The following is a 20,908-nucleotide window of genomic DNA, read 5'->3' as shown; positions in this document are numbered from 1 at the left end:
TTTCAGAAGTGTTCACTTCTAACGTGCTGTGCGGTGTTCAACTAGCTGTGAAAGTGTTTCTTCCCTGGACCAGAGGAAAGTGAAGGAGAGATGACACTTTTGAGATCATTTTCAGAAACGACATCAAAATTTTTTTGAAACAGGAAAGAAAGAAAAAATGTAAAAGTTTCCCTATGTGTAATGTGCTGTTCTTTATTTCATTGATAAATTGTTAGAACTGTTTTGTGACTCTGGTTTTATTTTTCCCCATTCAACCCACAATGCATAACAAAGGCTCAAACAGGTTAAATAACCTGTCCATGGTTGTGTTGATGGACGCTCAGTATAGAATCCCGAAGACTTTTCTTCTACCCAAGAGATGCTCTCTTCTCATGGTGAGGTTCCAATGGACTGTGATGGTTACAGTTTTTCTCATCCCCAAGATACGGGGAGCTTCAAGACTGCACATGCTGACTGCTTACTTATTTCACCCTCAACTTGGCTGACATTTGCACCTCACTGTCATAAGGTGATGCTGAATTAAATTTTCTGGACTGAAGTTTTCATGGTTCTACAGATTATCTTATCTAATAATAGCATTTTCAGTCACATGAAGCTAAGATAAGGCAAACCGATAATTTGCTTGAGGATATAAATTAATTGCTGGCAGAAGTCAGTCATGAGAAAGAATATACATTTTGACTAGAGTCCAGTGAAGAAGAAATCTTAATTTCAGCAGTCCATTTGTAGATGACGCGAGGCAATATCACCATGACTGCTTCAGCACCCCGTTTGCAGAAGGAAGAGGTCCTTGTAGATAACTCCCATCATTAACTAATTTTGTACTTGGTAAAAAAAAATAGTCATGATTTTTAAGGCTGAATGAGCTGACTGGAAGAGCAGACTTAGTATCCAAACAGTGTTCTACCTACCCATTTCTGCTCTTCACACGTCTGATCTCATGGACTTGAGGAACTTTTCTTCATCTCCTTTTATTCTCTCTGAAAAAGACAAAGCTATCCATTATATCAGTAAAACTCATCTTACAAGGCTATTGTGAGACTTAAATAAGATCACATGGATGTAACACTTAGCATGAAGCTAGGACATAAGACACACTCAATAGATGGTAACTTTTGCATCTTACTAATCAATGGTTAATTCCATGTAGAGATCCTTCTAGAATGAACGGTAGATTTGTGTACTGTGAGAACCAACTTTTTGTGGCTTGGCCTTCCACTCAATTGAAACACTGAGGTAAAGCTCTACCTGACCTTGTCTGTGGGTAGCTTTTGCTTTTTCATGCTTGAGATTTGATTATCTTCATCATTGTCTAAGTGTATATTACCTACATACCATAAAATTACCCCATCTTTTTAATATGCTCCCACAAGCTTTTATGTTTTTGACCTTCAGTAGGATAATAGTAAGACCGGCTGCTCTTGAATGCACCTATCTATCTAATGTCATGTGAAAACACCAGTGTTTCTATTTAATAGCTATACCATGGTCACTTAGATGCCAGAAGCTTTGATTCATCCTTGCCACTAGATGGCACTGTAATAGAACACATTCACTGGTTAATTGTTTTATGGTCTAGGAATACATGTCATAGAAACAGGGGCTTAAGAGTAGCTTCTATGTGAGGCTGAACACCAGAGGACTTAAGAGGGTGACTTACAAAAGGAGGGGCTTTCTATTTGTATGTCATATAGGTTCCTCCAACAGATGATTTCAAGGGCATAAATGATTGAGAGATAGGGAGAAAAACGAGAGAGAGAGAGAGAGAGAGAGAGAGAGAGAGAGAGAGAGAGAGAGAGAGAGAGAGAGAGAGAGAGAAGAGGAAGAGAAGAAGGAATATTTTTAGGTTTTGGGCAGCAGGGATCTTACTTCTATTGGATCATACAATGCCTTTTAAAATTATTCACACAGTGCTTCAGAGGGAACTCTTGTCCATTGGTCAAGATTGTCCCCGACTCTTTCTATGGATGTATGTAAGGACTATCATTCTGTTAGCATTCAAGACAGATGGGGCAGAAAAAGTCCTCAGTGTGAGTGAGAGGGAGGCTTTTAAAAGTATAGTATACTGAATTATCTATTCCAACCTGGTTAACATCAGATGAAAGAGTGGATGTATATGACTCATGGCACCAGATGTGTTTGCTGCAGCTACCTAATAAATCATGTACTCTGTAAATTCTTCCAGTTGAAATAAACAAAGAATCCTAATGAACCATCTGCATCTCCAAGTCCTTGGGGGCTACCTAATAGGTATCTTAGCAAATGCTTAGTGAAGAAAAATATAAATGGCTGCTTCATGAAGTTCAGGTCAAAAAGACATCTTGCCCTTTATATCTTAGAATAAAATAATTGACAAATCATTTTATCTCTGTGTATTAATATAAAATCATGAGGGGTTTATTTTTGTAAACTAAGAAGAAGTTGCTAAAAGGGAGCATGGGTTGGACAATAATTAAAGAGGAAATTATATTAAGCTGGAAGTTACAAGGTAATGTTAGATATATAATTTAGATCACCTTAAAGTATAGGAAATTGAGTCTTCCTTCCTTCCTTCCTTCCTTTCTTCCTTTCTTCTTTCTCTCCACACATGTATGCATACTTCTGTGTTTTAAATATAATGTGTCTGCATCTACCATATAGACTTACGTGTTTATACAATCAGTTAATAGTGTGATGGCTAATCTCAATTGGTTAATCTCCAATCAGAATGACTTGATAAGATGTAGAACCACTTAAGCTGCTTGATATGGGAAGATCTACAAAGTGGGCAGCTTCATTCTCTGTGGTAGATCCTGAACTGCATGAGAAGGAGAAAGTGAGCTGAGCACAAGCGTTTATCCCTTCCTTCCTGTCTGTGGATTCAACATGGTCAGCTGCTCTAGTTCTGTTGCCTCGACTTCCCCACCACAATGAACTAGACCTCAAACTGTGTGTCTCAGGTAGGGTTTCTATTGCCATGAGGAAACACCATGACCACAAAGCAAGCTGAGGAGGAAAAGTTCTATTTGGATTACACCTCCATGTCACTGTTCATCATCTAAGGAAATCAGGACAGGAACTTAAACAGGGCAGGAATCTCGAGACAGCAGCTGACACAGAGGCCATGGAGTAGTGTTGCTTACTAGCTTGCTCCCTGTGACTTGCTCATAGAACCCAGAACCACCAGCCCAAGGATGGCACCACCCACAATGGGCTGGACCTTCCCATATCTATCACTATGAAAATGTCCTACAACTGAGGTTCCTTCTTCTCAGATGACTTTAGCTTGTGTCAAGTTGACTTAAAACTATTCAGAACACTATGAGACAGGATAAATTATTTTTTCTTTAAGTTGGTTTAGTCAGGGCATTTTTATTACAGCAACTGGGAAAAAGTTAAGACATTAGTGTTGATGGTATTGTTCCCGAAGGTATGGAATCATTGGGAATGTGGAGGTCTATCCAGAGTAAGCAGGCTGCTAGAACCAGGGCCTTCAGCCTTAAAACCTGTTTCCATATTTGTGATTTATCTTCTGTTTATTGTTCTGCTGACATGTGAGGATCTACTTCTGCACACTTCTGCTTCCATAGAGTTGCCTGCCACCATGGTTTTTTGCACAACATTGGACTGTGTCCCTTGAAACCATGAGCCGAAATAAATTCTTCCTACCTTATGTTGCTTCTGCAAAGTATTTGGTCACAATGATGAGACAAGTAAGTAATACAGAAAACTAGTACCAAACCTGACCATGTGGGTCTTATATCTTTTGAACTGGTTTGGAGGAGAATATTTTAAGACTTTAGAGTCCATATATTATATTTTGGCAAAGAATCTGGATATGTTCTGTCCATGCCCTGAAAACTTGAGTGAGGCTGAACTAAAAAGTCATGGATTAAGTAGAATGTGGGCTTTGGCATGGTTGTTGCTCATTGTTTCCAGTTGTATTTACAGTGGGAAATAGCGGAGAGACAGGGAAGTTTGCAGTTTGATGAAGATCATGGTAGAGATTGGAGTTGCCAGCAAGGCTGTTGTGGACAAAACATCTCTCATTTCTACAAAGATTACTGATATTCAAGATAACTCATGGACTTTGTACTGAGACAATGATAAAGGCGTCTTGAGGGGAGAACTCTATACATTGACAATACAGATTCATTTGAATAGAGACCAAAAAGATAGATTGTAGGGCACCATGCTAGAAAGCAACTGCCTATGAAAGTGTTTTCCCAGGTTAAGTCAGGAAGACAAAGAGAGGCCTCTGCAGCTGCCACCCAAGTTGGACAGGCTCTATCCCAAGCAGGCAGTGGAACTTGGCACTGTCATCTATGTGGTGCTGGTTTTTACAGATAGGCAAAATACAAGAGTTACAAAGGCTTGCTCTAATGTTCTAGAAAACCACTGAGGCCAGGAAATGAGAGAATGGCCATAGAGACATAAGCAAACCCTGGTTACTCAAAGGGCAAAAAGCTATCTGGTGCGTTTTCAAGTCTCACAAGGCAGGGGAGGCAGAGGCAAACACCATCATGAAGAGCCTACCAAAAGTCACAGAAAAATTCCCAGGCTTTTCTTCCCCTCAGAGTCTCGCTAAAGCAGGTTCACCTCAAACTTGTGATGGCCCTTCTGTCTCCACCTCTCAAGTGCTGCAATCAAAGGCATCCACCACTGTCTTGGCATTTCCTAGACTTTGAAGGAGCCTTCTGGATCACTCCTGCTGGTGATAGGAAGAGTCCAATAACAGTCCCCTGCTCACAGGGACTTGAAGATGACCTTCAATTATTTCAGCTCATGACTGGATCAGAATTTCCCACGTGTTTAGCAGAAGAAAGTAACATATTTGTAGGAACAAAGTCACCTCCAGAGAGTGGTCTGTAATAATTTGTTCATAATGCCAGTATCCAATCTATAATTGTCAACTATGTCCGGAAGCAGAGGCAAATGACAGAAACCAAGAGGGGGAAAGATCAACAATATGGATTAGACTTTCATTTTTTGCTTTCCTCTCGAAAACTACACACATGTGTACAATATTCTGTTGGGGGAAGTCCTGTGCATTTGTCAATAAAGTACTGTTGAGCCAATAGGAAACCTAGATAGGAGGGACTAGGAGTCCAGGAGGACTCTGGGAAGGAGAAACACAGGAGTTCGAGATGTAACCGCCATGGGGTAGGAAGCCCGGAACTATTCTCCGGTAAGAGAAATACTTAGATTAACAATTATGGGGTAAATACTTAAGTCAGAGCTAGTCAGTAAGAAACAAGCAAGGCCAACAGCTTCATAATTATTATAGCCTCCTGTGTGTTTATTTGGGACTGATGCAGATCTAGAACTAGGCGGGCGGGAAGGCTTCTCACAAGGAAAAAGCTTCTCTTTACAGAATGGTGATCAGGAGTGGGATCATGAATTTCCACGCAAAATAACAAAAGCTTTAAAGGAATTTTAGAAACAGAAGAACGGAGAGAAGCACAGATTTTTGGTAGCAACGTTTTTCTCAGGTGTGCTCTGTTTTGCTAGCCACAAGCCGAGATTCACACGGCTTGCTTACTGGAGTCTTCCTGACTCGGCATAAAAGGAAAAAAAAAAAAAGAAAGAAAAAAAAACCCAACAAGGTTCTTTTAAGAGACTCTGCTAACGATTGAAAGGTGTGTACATACAGCTGGTAATGGCAGCATTTGCTGGATGTCAGCATGGACTGAGGCACTAAGCTGGAGTCACGCTTACGCCCGCCATCTTGGAGAAAAACTGCAGTTTAAAACAGCCGCGGTTTTAACAGATAAGACACGTGGCCAGAAAAACATAAAGATTTACGGTAAAGTCAGACTTGGATGAACAAAACCTCTAAAGGTTTACAGCGTGTTTAAAAATATACGTAAGATTGAGAGACAAAATAAAACGGCAAGTGGTAAATAAATACAAAAGCCGGCGTTGTGGTGGCGCACGCCGGTAGGATTACTCCTGAGGCAGAGGCAGGCGGATTTCCAAAGAGAAACCCTGTCTCAAAGAAAAATAAATAAAAGTAAAATAAATAAAGTAATAATAGATAAATAAATAAGCCACGTAAAGATGGAAAATACACAGAAAGTCTGGATACTGCACGCTATTGTGTTTTTCAGTTTTTTGATTACTCAGGAAGGAACTGCTAAAGTACACTTGATTATAAATGCTGCTGAATTAATCCAACTTATATCTTTTAAAAATGCCTTGACTTCAAAATTTAAGTATTAGGATATGTTACTTGGGAAAGGAGATTTTACTTATGTTTCTACAGAAAATGAAAAGCTGAGGATTCCTTCCAGGCTTCTATGGTTTGACGAACCAAGACCCCCGGAAGCAGTGGATCAGATGTGCCAAAAATTGAGACAGCTAAGATGATGCAGCTTTACAGACCCTGAAAATATGGACTTATACAGGTTTCTGAGTTTTGTCATGATCCCCATGGTATAAACAGCGCCCCCTTCCAGCATGCAGCAGTTTGGAATGAGCGACATCCTAATTCCCATCTTGGTTATAAATCTTTGTTTTCATTTAAATGGGATTGTTTATAATTGGTTAATGATCACAACCAATGTCTTTTTAATAGTAAAAAGGGGAATTATGGTATGGTTATTGTTTTTCATTTATTGATACAAATTCAAGGTCAATTTTGTGATGTGTATATTTCTCCTCTTGATTAAGTATTGTGCTTATACTGATCTTTTAAAATGTAATGCATAATTGAATACAGACTATAGATAGTTACTTATAATTTATAGTTAGGTAAGTTAGGCTTTCTAGATATACAGAAATATATTTGAGATAGATAAACAGTCTTCAAATCTCTCAAAGACCTTCAGAAAATGGCATTTAAAATGGTTTAGGGTTTTTCTTGACAATGAGAAATGTCTGCTCCTGGCAGCACCAATTATGTCTGAGAGGAAGATGGGCATCGAAGAAACTTGTTATGAAGTGTGCTTTCAACATGGCAAGATTAGCCATTTGGGCAAGAAACTGCTCTTGCCTATACTGCTTGACTGTTGTTGTATATTCTGGACATGCAGGACCCACAGGAAAGTGACTGCTGAACTCAGTCTTACAGGGTTCCTGCTTCACGGAAGAGTCTAGGAGACTTTCTGCAGGACAAAGAAAAATGACTGACAGACTGCCAATGCAGATGGACAGTTTTGAAATTTCCTGCTTTGCTGAGAAATCTTCTGGATACATTGTGGCCTATGGGCTGAAGATGGATGCCCCAACGTTACAGAGGAACTTTGGGTGACTGTCCAGGTAGCAAGATGTCTCTGTCAATCCTATTGTTTATATATTATCCTTCTGTGGTCTTTGATAGAGTTGAAGACAGATAGTTATAATTATAGTTTTCCTTAGTTATGATAAAAGATAAGCTACATATAGAACTTTGGACTCACAATGATGGGATGGATGATATTTTCTTTAAATCTTGCTAAAATAATGTAACTATGTTCTTACTTGATAACTGTTCTGATATATATAATTTGACTATGTTAAAGTTAAGACCTTTCTTTTTGTTTAAACAGAAAAGAGGAGGTGTTGGCGGAAGTCCTGTGCATTTGTCAATAAAGTACTGTTGAGCCAATAGGAAACCTAGATAGGAGGGACTAGGAGTCCAGGAGGACTCTGGGAAGGAGAAACACAGGAGTTCGAGATGTAACCACCATGGGGTAGGAAGCCCGGAACTATTCTCCGGTAAGAGAAATACTTAGATTAACAATTATGGGGTAAATACTTAAGTCAGAGCTAGCCAGTAAGAAACAAGCAAGGCCAACAGCTTCATAATTATTATAGCCTCCTGTGTGTTTATTTGGGACTGATGCAGATCTAGAACTAGGCGGGCGGGAAGGCTTCTCACAAGGAAAAAGCTTCTCTTTACAACATTCTCTCCCTCCAACTTCCTAACACTACTCCCAACTTCTCTTCTTCTTCTTCTTCTTCTTCTTCTTCTTCTTCTTCTTCTTCTTCTTCTTCTTCTTCTTCTTCTTCTTCTTCTTCTTCTTCTTCTTCTTCTTCTTCTTCTTCTCCTTCTCTTCCTCCTCCTCCTCCTCCTCCTTCCTCCTGCTCCTCCTTTCTCCTTCCCTTCTAATAACCTGCTAAGTCCATTTAGTGTTACCCACAGTGCATGCTTGTGGGGACACCAGTTAGAGCATGGGGATCTTATGTGGCATATCCTCTAAAGAGAGTGATTTTGTTTCCCTAGAAACTATCAACATAATTCCGCAGTCAGGGATGGGACCTGGACATCATCTCCCTCATCTCTGCTGGAAGTGTGGCTGGCCTGAGCTTATGTATGTCTTATACAAGCAACTGTAGCTGCTGTGAATTCATGGTGATAGCCACATCACATTTAGAAGCCAACCTTTCAGAGCACTCTTCCCCATCCTCTGACTCTTACATGGCTTTGAACTCCTCTTCTGCAATGTTTCTGGAGCCTTTGTCAGGTAAGGGGTTGATAAGGATGCTCTGTTTGGGACTGAGCACTCAGTTTTTATGCTCAGCACTTTGATAGTTATGTATCTCTGTTGACTGCTACCCACTGCCACTTTGACCACGATTGAGAGCAGCCCAGGTCTGGTGATTTAATCATTCAGCAGAATAAAAATAGCAGGTTCTACCCTAGGGTCTATAAACTCCTCAGTCATAGGCATGAAAGTCTGTCCTATGGAGCAGGCCTCAAATTCAGTGATAAAGTGGTTATCAATCCCTTAACAGTCATGCCACTATTACATCAGTGGGTATATCTTGTGTGGCAAGTAGGTACTGCAGCATGCAGTGTCCACAGCTGGCTTCTCAGACCACTGATGTTTTCTCTCCCAGCAGCTTGCATAACACTTTCCAGCACTAGGAGAGCTAGCCAGCAGGAAGGAACTTTCCTTTTGGTTAAATAATGACATCTCTATGTCCTACGGCCAAAGTGTGTGGTTTGTCTAGCAACAGGGCCTTGCCACGTAACTATGAAGGAAAACCAAGGGCAGTGACAAATACCTTTCATTGTTTTGGGGCCTTCCTGGCCAATAACTCAATTTCCATTAATTATTCCATGTATTTTGGGAGTCACATTGTCTACTCTTGCAGGATGATTTTATTTGAACTCCTTCTTATTTTCTTTTTTTATTGTTATATTTTGAAGTTAGCTTACTAACTGATGGGTAACCATAAAGCTTGCTCATACATTTTTAGTTTGTTTATTTACAACCGTTTCCTCTCACCCATCCCTTTCTCCCATCCATGCTTAATCCTTTAACTCCTAGTCCACCCTCTTCTTTCATTTTACATGTATTTGACTGTCCCTGCAATTATCATTTCTAACTGGCTTGTGTGATACGGATTAAATCCATATGGGTTACCACACATTCTTCCTTAGAATTATCCTTTTCCTCTACCTTTGGCATCCCACATGCTTCTTCACCCCTCTCTGCCTTAAGCTTCTTTTCCCCGGATGAGGAATGCTTGATGAATTCACATGTACCCTTGTCGAGAGGCTATGCTACTCTTCTCTGTATGTTCCAATTTTACTATATTTGCTGTTGAAGCAAGCACATGAGTTAGATTTTTTTAGGTTAACAGAAATACAATTTTAAACCAAATATAACTAATACATTAAAGAATAGAAATTGAAAACAGAGATGGTCACTAGAAAATTAGAATCTAATCAAAAAAAGCATAAAAAGGAAAATGCAGAGAAAAAGAATTAAAAAGTCAAGAGATGAGCTTAGCTTTGAGTGTGCCAACACAGGAGCTAAAAGGAGGTAAGGGGCAATGTTGTATCTGAAGGGCTGAGAGGAAATGGGATGCTTTGAAACTAATGAAATATATCCAAACACAGATTCATGAAATTCTACAAAACCCAAATGGGACAAACACTGTGTGTGTCTATGTGTGCCTGTGCATTAAGCCTCCTCCAAACAATGCAAATATATATATTCTTTTTTCAGTCTCGAAAAGAACATTTGTCTAAATAAGCTGTGTTTTGCCTGGGTCATAAAGAGAATGCTGAAAATATTAAATAACCAAAATCACACAGGTCATATCCTCCAGCCATAGAAGCAAGTGACACATATGTATCATACAACGTAAGAGTCATACCCAGATTAATAAATTACAAACTCAAAAATGAAGATGTCCTACTACATCTGGTTTAGATGACTCACTCCCCAGAAACACAATGGGAAATGGAAGGTAATAACTCTATAGAGGAATGGAAGCCTGCCAAACAACCAAGGATTCAAGGTGAACACCTCTAGTCACGTGAGTATTATATAACCCCAGTAAGGACTCTGCTAGGAGTATTCATTTAAAATAGCTTTAATTCCCACCGAATCATGCAATCCCATAAACTCAAATTGGGGAGAATTCTACAAAATACCTGCCTGATAATTCTTAAAATTGTCATGAAAACCAAGAAAAGGCTGAAAATAGTGAACCAAAGATGACTAATGAGAAATGATGACTAAATATGGTGTGTTACCCTGGTTGGGATTAAGGAAGAGAAAAAGGACACACAAGTAGAAAAGCTAGAGAAATCCAAATCAAGTCCAAAGTTTAGTTATTATCACACCAATGTAAGATTATAAGGTTTTCTTTTAAAATTTATTCATTATTTGGGAATTTCATACTGTATAAAAGTTTTTTTAAAATTGTGTTCAGTCTTTCATTCCCTCTCATCCTATTCTTCCCAGACCCCTGTATTGCCCTGCCAACTTGTGGCTTAAGTTTTTTGTAATTTATTGAGTCCACTTAGTAATACCTATATGCCCATGGGCGTATTACCACTTGCTGAAGCATAGGCATTCTATGAGAAAGTCAAAGCCCTGTAAAAAGTGACCTCTGGCAGCCATTTACTATCAATAGCTCTTCAGCAATGGGTGCGACCCATGAACCCATTGTCACATTTGAATGTTGACTGGCTTGATCTTATACAGGTCTTTGGTGGACAACTACAGCTGCTGTAAATTCCTGCATGCAATGGCCCTTTCATGTGCAGCAGACTGCATCACAACAGTTACGTTTCTATGTCTTGACAAGTGTTATGGCTTGAATGTGAACTGTCTGTGTCCCATTTCTTATTGCCATGCTCTTGTGCAAGGTGGTGGTATTTGTGGCAGTAGTGGAAGCTGCAGGAGGTAGGGAAGCTGGAGGAAGTAGGTCACTAGGGAAATGCCTTGGAAGTACAACCTGTCTGTGGTCTCTGCTAGTGTTAGGAGTTCTGCCACCATGCCCATGTGAGTAACCTTCCACTCCAATCTCACTTTTTTGAAAAAGTTAATTTACAATGCATTTGAAAGGATAAGTCTGTAGAGTACCCCTCAAGAGATTTTGATAAGACGATCACACTGTGTTCCCCAGTGAAACAAGACACAGAGTAGTTCCCATACCACTTGAAGTTCCTTATTGCCTCTTCCAGTTATGACCCTCCCGACAGGTAAAGCACTCTACCAAACCTTCACCGCCACTGATTAGCTCATCCACTTTTGAAATTCATATAAAGAGAACCACTAAGTGTTTACATTTTTTATGGAGATTTTCCTGTTAACTTTGGGCCTGTGAGAGTCATTCATATTTTGTTACAGTAACTTCTTTTTCCATATATATAGATATATATGTATGTATGTTGAATTACTTACTGGTCACAAAGCCAGTTTGTGGTTATCATAGAAAGACACTGACTATTTTAGGTCTTGCCTTTTTCTTAACATAAATGTACTCTTTCCATAGAATTTTAGCTAGTAAGATTTCCTGTCTAGTTTTAGTAAACATTGCCACTGTCACCCTGAGTTTAAAGACAAGGAGATTTTATTAAATTACATGCCCATTATAGTGTCCAGTCATTCAACAGGTTGGCAGTCTTTCCTTCTCTAGTCTAGTCATGATGCTGAGAAGTATAGTAATAATATATGAAAACTTTAATTTGCATTATTTCCTTATGAGTCATGTAGCCCAGGCTGGTCCTCCTATATTCACCCTCCAAGGAAATGTTAGGGGAAATAATATCAGATTTACAAAAAAGTATAAAATTATTTAGGATATTTATGTATACCCCTCATCAACTGTTTTTTGCAATGTTAGCATTTTATATAATCACAACATAAGCAAGTCCTCTAAAAACTAGGATTTCATTATCAAGTCATATTTTTTAGCCTGATATGTTATAAAAACTATAACATAACAGTTGTGGGAAAGTTCTTTATGCCGTAGAAACTGAAAACCCAACTAATACATAGTAAAATATTACACTTTAGTGTGGACTACTTTGATAAGAAATTAATTTGTCTTCTTGCTTTGAGATTTATTTATTTATTTGCTGCATGAATGAATTCAGGGAACCAGTTATAATTATTGTGCCAACTATGGCCAATTTGAGCAACAGAGTCTCCTGAAGTTCTTATATTTTTGAAATGCAGAGAGAAAAAGCTTGAATCCCTAATAAGGCTTTTTAGAGGAACTTGGGAGATTTCATAATCACAGCAAGCTAAACATGTTTTGTATAACTAATATTCAAAACTTCTCACAACATTGAGAAATAATTTTGCTATTTTTCCATTTCACACACGTAGAGACTGAAGTCTAGAGTGAATCGGTTGCTTGTCAAAGACACTGTGTGCATAAGCATAGAGGTCACAATTAAAGCTTAGACTTAGCCAACCCTATATCCTGTGATTTGATTCATCGTACCGACACTGATATTTCTGAAAGTACAAGTCACCTGATACCCAAATTCAAATTATGATCACATTTTCTCCAGGTCCCCAGATGACCAAGGTGGACAGTCTCTGAAGCTGAAATCTGTGAGCCTCCCTTTTTAAAGGCCTCCATGAGTGAGAGCCACTAGTTTTGGAGACTTTCTACAAGAATGTAGCATCTTATTCAAAGGCATCACACCAGCACAGCACTTCCCCACACATGAACTAACAGAACACTTCCTGAGCGTGTACCCTGAGTGTGGCTCACACCAGCCCTCTCCATGCATGAATTTTTCACTGGAGGTTTTCAACACTGCGGCTCCTTTCCCAACCACTTGCTAGTTATTGATGGAATGAATCTACACAAAACGAACATTGAATTGGTTTAGATAAACTTTGTGACTCTTAGGAGGAGTACATGCCTATTACCTCTTTCCAAGACTTTCTGAATATTAGATGACATAATTCATCAGAAGGAATAATTTTCTAACTACACAGTTTTCCATATGGAATATCTCAGTACTGTTGGAAAAGACCTATATGGCAAGGCATACATTTTTAAAAACTACAACAATCAATGTGGTGGGGAAATAATCAGATGATATGTAACAGCTTTTTTTTGCCACCCTGAAAAAATATTTTTAAAATGATTCCTTCCTTTCAGTCTTACTTTTTTGGAGGAAAAAAGAAATTCTAGCTAAAAGGATACACAGAGGTTATTACTTCTTCCATTTTGCATGTCCTTGTTTCTGGAGGAAAAGATCCATTATAGCATCTTGAAAATGTCCTAGTGGTCCAGGGAAAGGGAAGCAGTAGTAATTACCTGTACCTGCTGCAAAGCCACCTCTTCTGTTTTGTACTATGGTCTTGGGTGAGCTCCTTCCATTTCTCTCTTCAGTTTCTTCTTTTCTAAGTATGAGAATAATGGAGCCTACTTCATGAGACCCAGAATGAAGTAATGTGTGTGATGGCTAACCCAATGACAGGGTCGCAGCCAGTGTGGCAAAGCAGCGATGATTATACTTGTTAAAGTTTGTCTCTATCCATCTTTATTTGGAAGAACATAAATACATACCACGCCATTACAAATCCTGTATATTCAGGCACTTTTGAATAAAAACAACAAAAGGCCAATTAACAACCATCGAAGGGATGTGTGACGCCATGAGTTTTACTGCTCCAGGTTTAGGCTCCCAAGAACAGGTTCCTGATTGTTTCCCAGCCCGGTCTGTTGTAGAGGTTTTTTGTTTTTTGTTTTTTTTTTCTCCCAGAGATAACTTGAATGTGTGCTAGCTAATTTTATGTCAGCTTGACACAAACTGAAGTCATCTGAGAGAGAAGAACCCCAACTGAGAAAATATCTCTGTAAGATTGGGCTGTAGGCAAGCCTGTAAGGCATTTTCTTAATTAGTGATTGATGGGGGAGGGCTCAGCCCATGGTGGGTGGGGATATCCCTGGATTGGTGGTTCTAGATTCTACAAGAAAGCAGGCTGAACAAGCCATCTGAAGCAAGCCATTAGACAGCATCCATCTGTCATCCCTCTGCTTTAGCTCCTGCCTCCTGGTTCCTGCCCTGACTTTGTACAATGATGTACTAGAATGTGGAAATGTAAGCTGAACCCCCACCCCAACTTGCTTTTGGCCATAGTGTTTTATTATAGCAATAGCAACCCTAACTAAGACAGCATGGTTGTTTTCTGTGGGTTAGCAACTCTTATGCCTACCACAGATAAGATTTGAGGAGCAGAATAATGTCCTGTGGTATTAAGAACAAGTTGATAAGACTCATGGAAGCCTGCTGGCCACTTGTTTTTGATGATCTCATATATGCAAAATTATGAATGTGACTTTTTCTCTCCACTCAAACCAAATCTTTCTGAGTAAGTGAGATGGCTCAACATGTTAGCCATCTGTTGCCAAACCTGTTGCCAAACCTGATGACCTGAGTTTGATCCCAGGCCCAACATGGAGAGAAGCAATTCTTGAATTGTGTACTCTGACTTTCATATGTGTGCTGAGGCTTGTCTACACACACACACACACACACACACACACACACACACACACACACACACACACACAAATAAATAATAAATAAATACATAAATAAATAAGTATAATCAAAATAAAAAAGAAGCACAAATATTCTCATGAGCTTAAAGTATATCTGGCGTAGAAAAACTGGAAAAGTAAAACTGTGAAAACAAATAATTTCTGATTCTAAAGAAAGTTACATCTAATGTTCTGACTTTTTAAACTTTATATTGATTCTTTGTGGATTTCACATAATGCATCTCGATGCCACTCATCTGCCTGTCCCCTCTCCTTTGCCCTCTGCTCTGTGACTGCCCTTTAAAACAAAACAAAATTTAAAAGTATAGCCAAAAAACAAAAACAAAGCAACAAAATCTCTATGTGGGAGCCACCATGACCTCAGCCAGCACCACAGGACACTCAGACTGTCAAGAACCCAGCAGCAGTGTGACCCTTGATGTGGTTCGAGGTGGCAGGCAGCTCAGATCCCAGACATCCACACGGCCCTCGATGGCAACAGGACCCTCAAACATCAAGGCAGCAGGGCCATAGACCCAGACATGGCTCTGGCTACAGGCTGGGACCATATGATACCATGGCCATAGATGTCACTCAGATCTGTATGGGTCCAGCAGCAGCATAACCCTCTGACACCAACATGGCCACAGGTGGTAGACAGGATTCTGGACCTCCGTGTTCCCTTTGATGGCAACACAGGCCATGGCTATTAACATAGACTCAATAGGACCACGGATCCAGACATGGTCTTTTGCAGCGGCCCAGGCCTGGATGTCACGTGGCCCTAGTTGGCATTGCAGATCACACAGATCAACCTGGCCCCAGTGGTGGTGTGGCCCTAGAATGCCAACAAGTCCTTAGGTGATAGCCCAAACCCTGGGCATCTGCTCTGCCTTTGATGGTAACCCGAGCCACGGGCTTTAACACGGACCCCAGCCATGGAAGGGTCAAGGACTTTAGCCGTAGTTTGGGCCCAGAACACACCATGGCCTCAGGTGGCAGCTCAGGCCTCTCAGGTCTATATGGCTCTAGAAGGAGCTAGACCCTTAAAGACCAACAGGATTGAAGGTACCGACCCAGTCCACGTGCCCCTGGTGCCTCTGCGGGACCCTCAGTGGCAACAGGAACCAAGGATGTCAATTCAGAGCCTGACCACAGGAGGATCACAGAACCAGATGTGGCCCTGGCAGCAGTTCTGGGTAGCAGCCCAGGTCTCCTGGATCTGCATGGCCCCACGGACCCGGGTGGGGGCATGTCCCTCTGACACGGACCTGGTTACTACAGGTGCCCATAGGGCCTTTGGTGGTAACGGGAGCCACAGACATCAAACCAGACCCCATGGTTGCATCAATGCCACAAAGACATGGACCTTGGCAGCAGCCCAGGCCCAGATATCACCATGGACCCCAGGTGACAAACAGGACATCTTTGTCAGCCTGTTCCTCGCCTCTCCAGATCCACTTCCCCCATAGCACAGGAATCTCTGAATCTCTCTCTCTGAATCTCTGTCTCTCTCTGAATCTGTCTTTCTCTGAATCTCTCTCTCTTCCTCCCTCCCTTCCTCCCTCCCCCCCTCCCTCCCTCCTTCCCTCCCTCCCTCTCTATCTCACTCTCCCCTATTTCCTCATTTCCTCATTTATACTCACCCATCTTAAGGTGCCTGGCTGCCCAGCGACAGAGGCTCTGGGCAGGTTCGTGGTTGATTCTGCGCATCCCAAACCAAGGGGCCTGGTAGGCAGCTGTCTTTGTCCTCTGTGTGCCTGCTCAGGCCTAATATTCTGACTTTTAAAATATGCTTTTCTCCTTTATGGGGATTTATAGACACATTTATTTGTTAATGGCAAAACTATATAGATCGACACAGGAAAGACATCAGCCCCGCCAAGACCCCAACCCCAGCTAGTCCAGCTTCAGGTGAGATTGGGTCTTCGGCGGGGACCGCCCGCCCATCACCCATCCCCCTCGATCTTCGGGGCTGCTCCAGGCATCCAGAAGACCCGCCCACACAGGAAAGACATCAGCCCCTCCAAGACCCCAACCCCAGCGAGTCCAGCTTCAGCATCCCCAGCTTCAGCTGCAGGAAGGAAGGAGACCAGTGGAGATGGAAAGACCCCACCAGCACCCACTGGAAGAAGAGATGGGAAGAAGACAGAATAAGAGATCACTCAGCAATAGAAACACCAACATGACCCCACCAGAATCCAGGGATCCAACACCAGCAAGACCCGAAAAGCACTACATAGACGAAGAAGAGGAGACAGACCTTAAAAATTATTTCATGAAGATGATGGAGACCCTCAAAGAAGAAACGAGGAAATCCCTTAAAGAAATAGAAGAAAAAACAAACAAAAAAATCCATGAAATGGGGGAAAAATTCAAGAAATAAGCAAATCTCTCAAAGAATCTAAAGAGCACCAAGAAAAAACAACCAAAAAAATTAAGGAAACAGCTCAAACAGTTGAAGGATTCAAGAACACATCAGAAAAATCACCCACCATGATCAAGTAGGCTTCATCCCAGGAATGCAGGGATGGTTCAACATTAGAAAATCAATGTAATCCACCATATTAACAATCTGCGAAAGAAAAACCACATGATCATCTCACTAGATGCTGAAAAAGCCTTTGACAAAATCCAGCACCCCTTCATGATAAAGGTCCTAGAGAGATCAGGGATAACAGGAACGTACCTGAATATAATAAAAGCAATATACAGTAAACCAACAGCTAACATCAAACTAAATGGAGAGAAATTCAAAGCAATTCCTCTAAAATCAGGAACAAGACAAGGCTGTCCACTCTCTCCATATCTCTTCAATATTGTACTTGAAGTTCTAGCTACAGCAATAAGACAACAAAAGGAGATAAAGGGGATACAAATAGGAAAAGAAGAAGTCAAACTTTCACTATTTGCAGATGATATGATAGTTTACATAAGTGACCCAAAAAACTCCGCAAGGTTACTCCTAGAGCTGATAAACACTTTCAGCAATGTGGCAGGATACAAGGTAAACTCAAAAAAAAAAAACCAGTGGCCCTATTATATACAGATGATGAAGTGACTGAGAAAGAAATCAGAGAAACATCACCTTTTACAATAGCCAAAAACAGCATCAAATATCTGGGGATAATGTTAACCAAGGAAGTGAAAGACCTGTATATCAAGAACTTTGTGTCTTTAAAGAAAGAAATCAAAGAAGATACCAGAAAATGGAAAGATCTCCCATGCTCTTGGATTGGTAGGATCAACATAATAAAAATGGCAATCTTGCCAAAAGCAGTCTATAGATTCAATGCAATCCCTATCAAAATTCCATCACAATTCTTCAAGGACCTGGAAAGAACATTGATCAACTCTATATAGAAAAACAAAAGGCCCAGGATAGCCAAAACATCCCTATACAATAAAGGAACTTCAGGAGGCATCACCATACCTGACTTCAAGCTCTATTATAGAGCTATAGTCCTGAAAACAGCTTGGTATTGGCACAAAAATAGGCAGGTAGACCAATGGAACCGAATTGAAAGCCCTAATTTTAACCCACACACCTATGAGCACTTGATTTTTGAAAAAGAAGCTAAAACTGTACAATGGAAAAAAAGAAAGCATCTTCAACAAATGGTGCTGGCATAACTGGGTAGTGGTATGCAGAAGACTGCAGATAGATCCATGTTTATCGCCTTGTACAAAACTTAAGTCCAAATGGATCAAAGATCTCAACATAAATCCAGCCACACTGAAACTTTTAGAAGAGAAAGTGGGAGATACTCTTCAATGAGTTGGTACAGGAGACCACTTCCTAAACATAACACCAGTGGCACAGGCACTGAGATCGACAATTAACAAATGGGACCTTCTGAAACTAAAAAGCTTCTGTAAGGCAAAGGACACAGTCAAAAAGACAAAAAGGCAGGCCACAGAATGGGAAAAGATATTCACTAACCCTACATCTGACAGAGGGCTAATCTCCAAAATTTACAAAGAACTCAAGAAACAAGTCTCCAAAACACCAAAGGATGCACTTGAAAGGTGGGGTACAGAGCTAAATAGAGAATTCTCAGTAGAGGAGGCTAAAATGGCCAAGAGACACTTAAGAAAGTGCTCAACATCCTTAGCCATCAGGGAAATGCAAATCAAAACAACTCTGAGATACCATCTTACTCCTGTCAGAATGGCTAGAATCAAAAACACCGAAGACAATTTATGCTGGAGAGGATGTGGAGAGAGAGGAACACTCGTCCACTGCTGGTGGGAGTGCCGACTCATACAGCCTCTTTGGAAATCAGTATGGAGATTCCTCAGGAAAATGGGAATTAATCTACCACTAGACCCAGCAATTCCACTCTTAGGCATTTATCCAAATGAGGCAGGTTCGTACAACAAGGGCATCTGCTCCACTATGTTCATAGCAGCATTGTTTGTAATAGCCAGAACCTGGAAGCAACCTAGATGCCCCTCAACTGAAGAGTGGATAGAGAAAATGTGGTACATTTACACAATGGAGTATTACTCAGCAGAAAAAAACAATGGAATCTTGAAATTCGCAGGGAAATGGATAGCACTGGAAGAAACCATCCTGAGTGAGGTAACCCAGTCGCAAAAAGACAAACATGGTATGTACTCACTCATATATGGATTTCAGACATGGATCAGGATAGTGCCAGTCTACACTTCCACAGATAGAGAGTCTGGGAAACAGGAAAGAACCTAAAAGATATGCATATATGCACAGTACCCAAGAGAAGAGGATGGAGACAAGATCCTCTGAATGGATGGGGAACACGGCGAGGGGTGGGGGGAGTGGGACCTGGGAAGAAGAGAGGGGTGAAGAGGAAGGGAGTTGGTCATGGGGGAACAGGAAGTTGAGAGGGTGGGGGTAGAATAGGGGGAAGAGGGAATCATAGGTTCGAAGACAGATTAGGCACCAGAGTGACCTCGAGTGATCTAAATGGATAACACCAATTGGCAAGCTAAGCAATAGTGGAGGGACCACCTCGAATGCCCATCCCTGATAATGAACTTGATGTCTATAACCATCCGGGAGCCTTCATCCTGTGACTGATGGAAGCAGAGGCAAACACACAATTAATCACTGAACTGAACCCAAGGAACCCAGTGACAGAGAGAGAGGAGTGATGAGCAAATTGGCAAAGAATGGGCTGGCAAAACCAGCAGAGACAGCTGATCTGAACAGGGGAGAGCTCTTGGACCCCAGACCGACAGTGGGGAGGCCAGCATGGGACTGATCTAGACCCCCCAAATGTGAGTGTCAGTGAGAAGGCCTGGGCAACCTATGGGGCCCTGAGCTGTGGATCAGTGTCTATCCCTGGTATACAAACTGTCTTCGTGTGCCTATAGCACAAAGAGAGATGCTCTCTCAGCCTGGACTCTTAGGGGAGTGCCTGGACCCTACCAAGAGTAAAATGACAGACTCTAGATATCCCCTATGTGGAAGGATTTGGCAATAGGGTGGGAGGGAGGGGGGGGAAGGGGAGTGCGGGAGGAGGGGAGGTAGTGGGAACTGGGATTGACATGTAAAACAAGCTATTTAAAATTAAAATAAAAAATGATTAAAAAACTATATAGATCACTACAACAATTTTTCTCATTAAGAATATGTTTTTGTTTTTGCATGAGACAGGGTTTCTCTGTGCAGCCTTGGTTGTCCTGTAGCTTGCTCTGTAGACCAGGCTGGCCTTGAACTCACTGAGATTTTTGTGTCTCTGCCTCCCTAGTGCTGGGTCTTATTAAGTATATGCAACAGGTATTTGTCATTATTGTGTATTTTCTAATTCAGTTACTCATTGTTATTTAAAGACAAGTTTTAAGAGTTAGAAATTCTGCCATTCAAGTGTGATTTATTTTGGACTTGATTTTATTCTCGTGTATTCACTCAGCCATGACTGCTCTGCAAAGAGCCTTAGAAGAGACATTTGCATGGTCAGGACTTCAGTCTTCACTGCCACTACCGCTAGCATGGCTGACCTGTGAAGGGGCTCAGATGTCATTGAATGGGTATTGAGTGAACGCCTAGTAGTATTGGTGTTAGCCTCCACTCCAGCCAGGGACTGAATTAAAAATATAAAAGCCACACCTTTGTGATAAAAATGATCTGACCTAATTCGGGGGTGGAATTGAGCGGTGACTTGACTTGGCAGATACTCTCCCACTCTGTGCTGGGTGTACAGAA

The 20,908-nt window shown here is 41.1% G+C and overlaps 1 pseudogene; it reads right to left on the bottom strand.

Annotated features, from left to right (window-relative positions):
• Positions 1–9,420: 9,420 nt before the first annotated feature.
• Positions 9,421–9,521, bottom strand: LOC121141012 (annotated as a pseudogene).
• Between the last annotated feature and the right edge of the window lie 11,387 nt (positions 9,522–20,908).

This window comes from Mesocricetus auratus, unplaced genomic scaffold (genome assembly GCF_017639785.1).
Source record: "Mesocricetus auratus isolate SY011 unplaced genomic scaffold, BCM_Maur_2.0 Super-Scaffold_100006, whole genome shotgun sequence".
Classification (NCBI taxonomy): Eukaryota; Metazoa; Chordata; class Mammalia; order Rodentia; family Cricetidae; genus Mesocricetus; species Mesocricetus auratus.
This window is presented reverse-complemented; position numbering and strand designations above follow the sequence as displayed.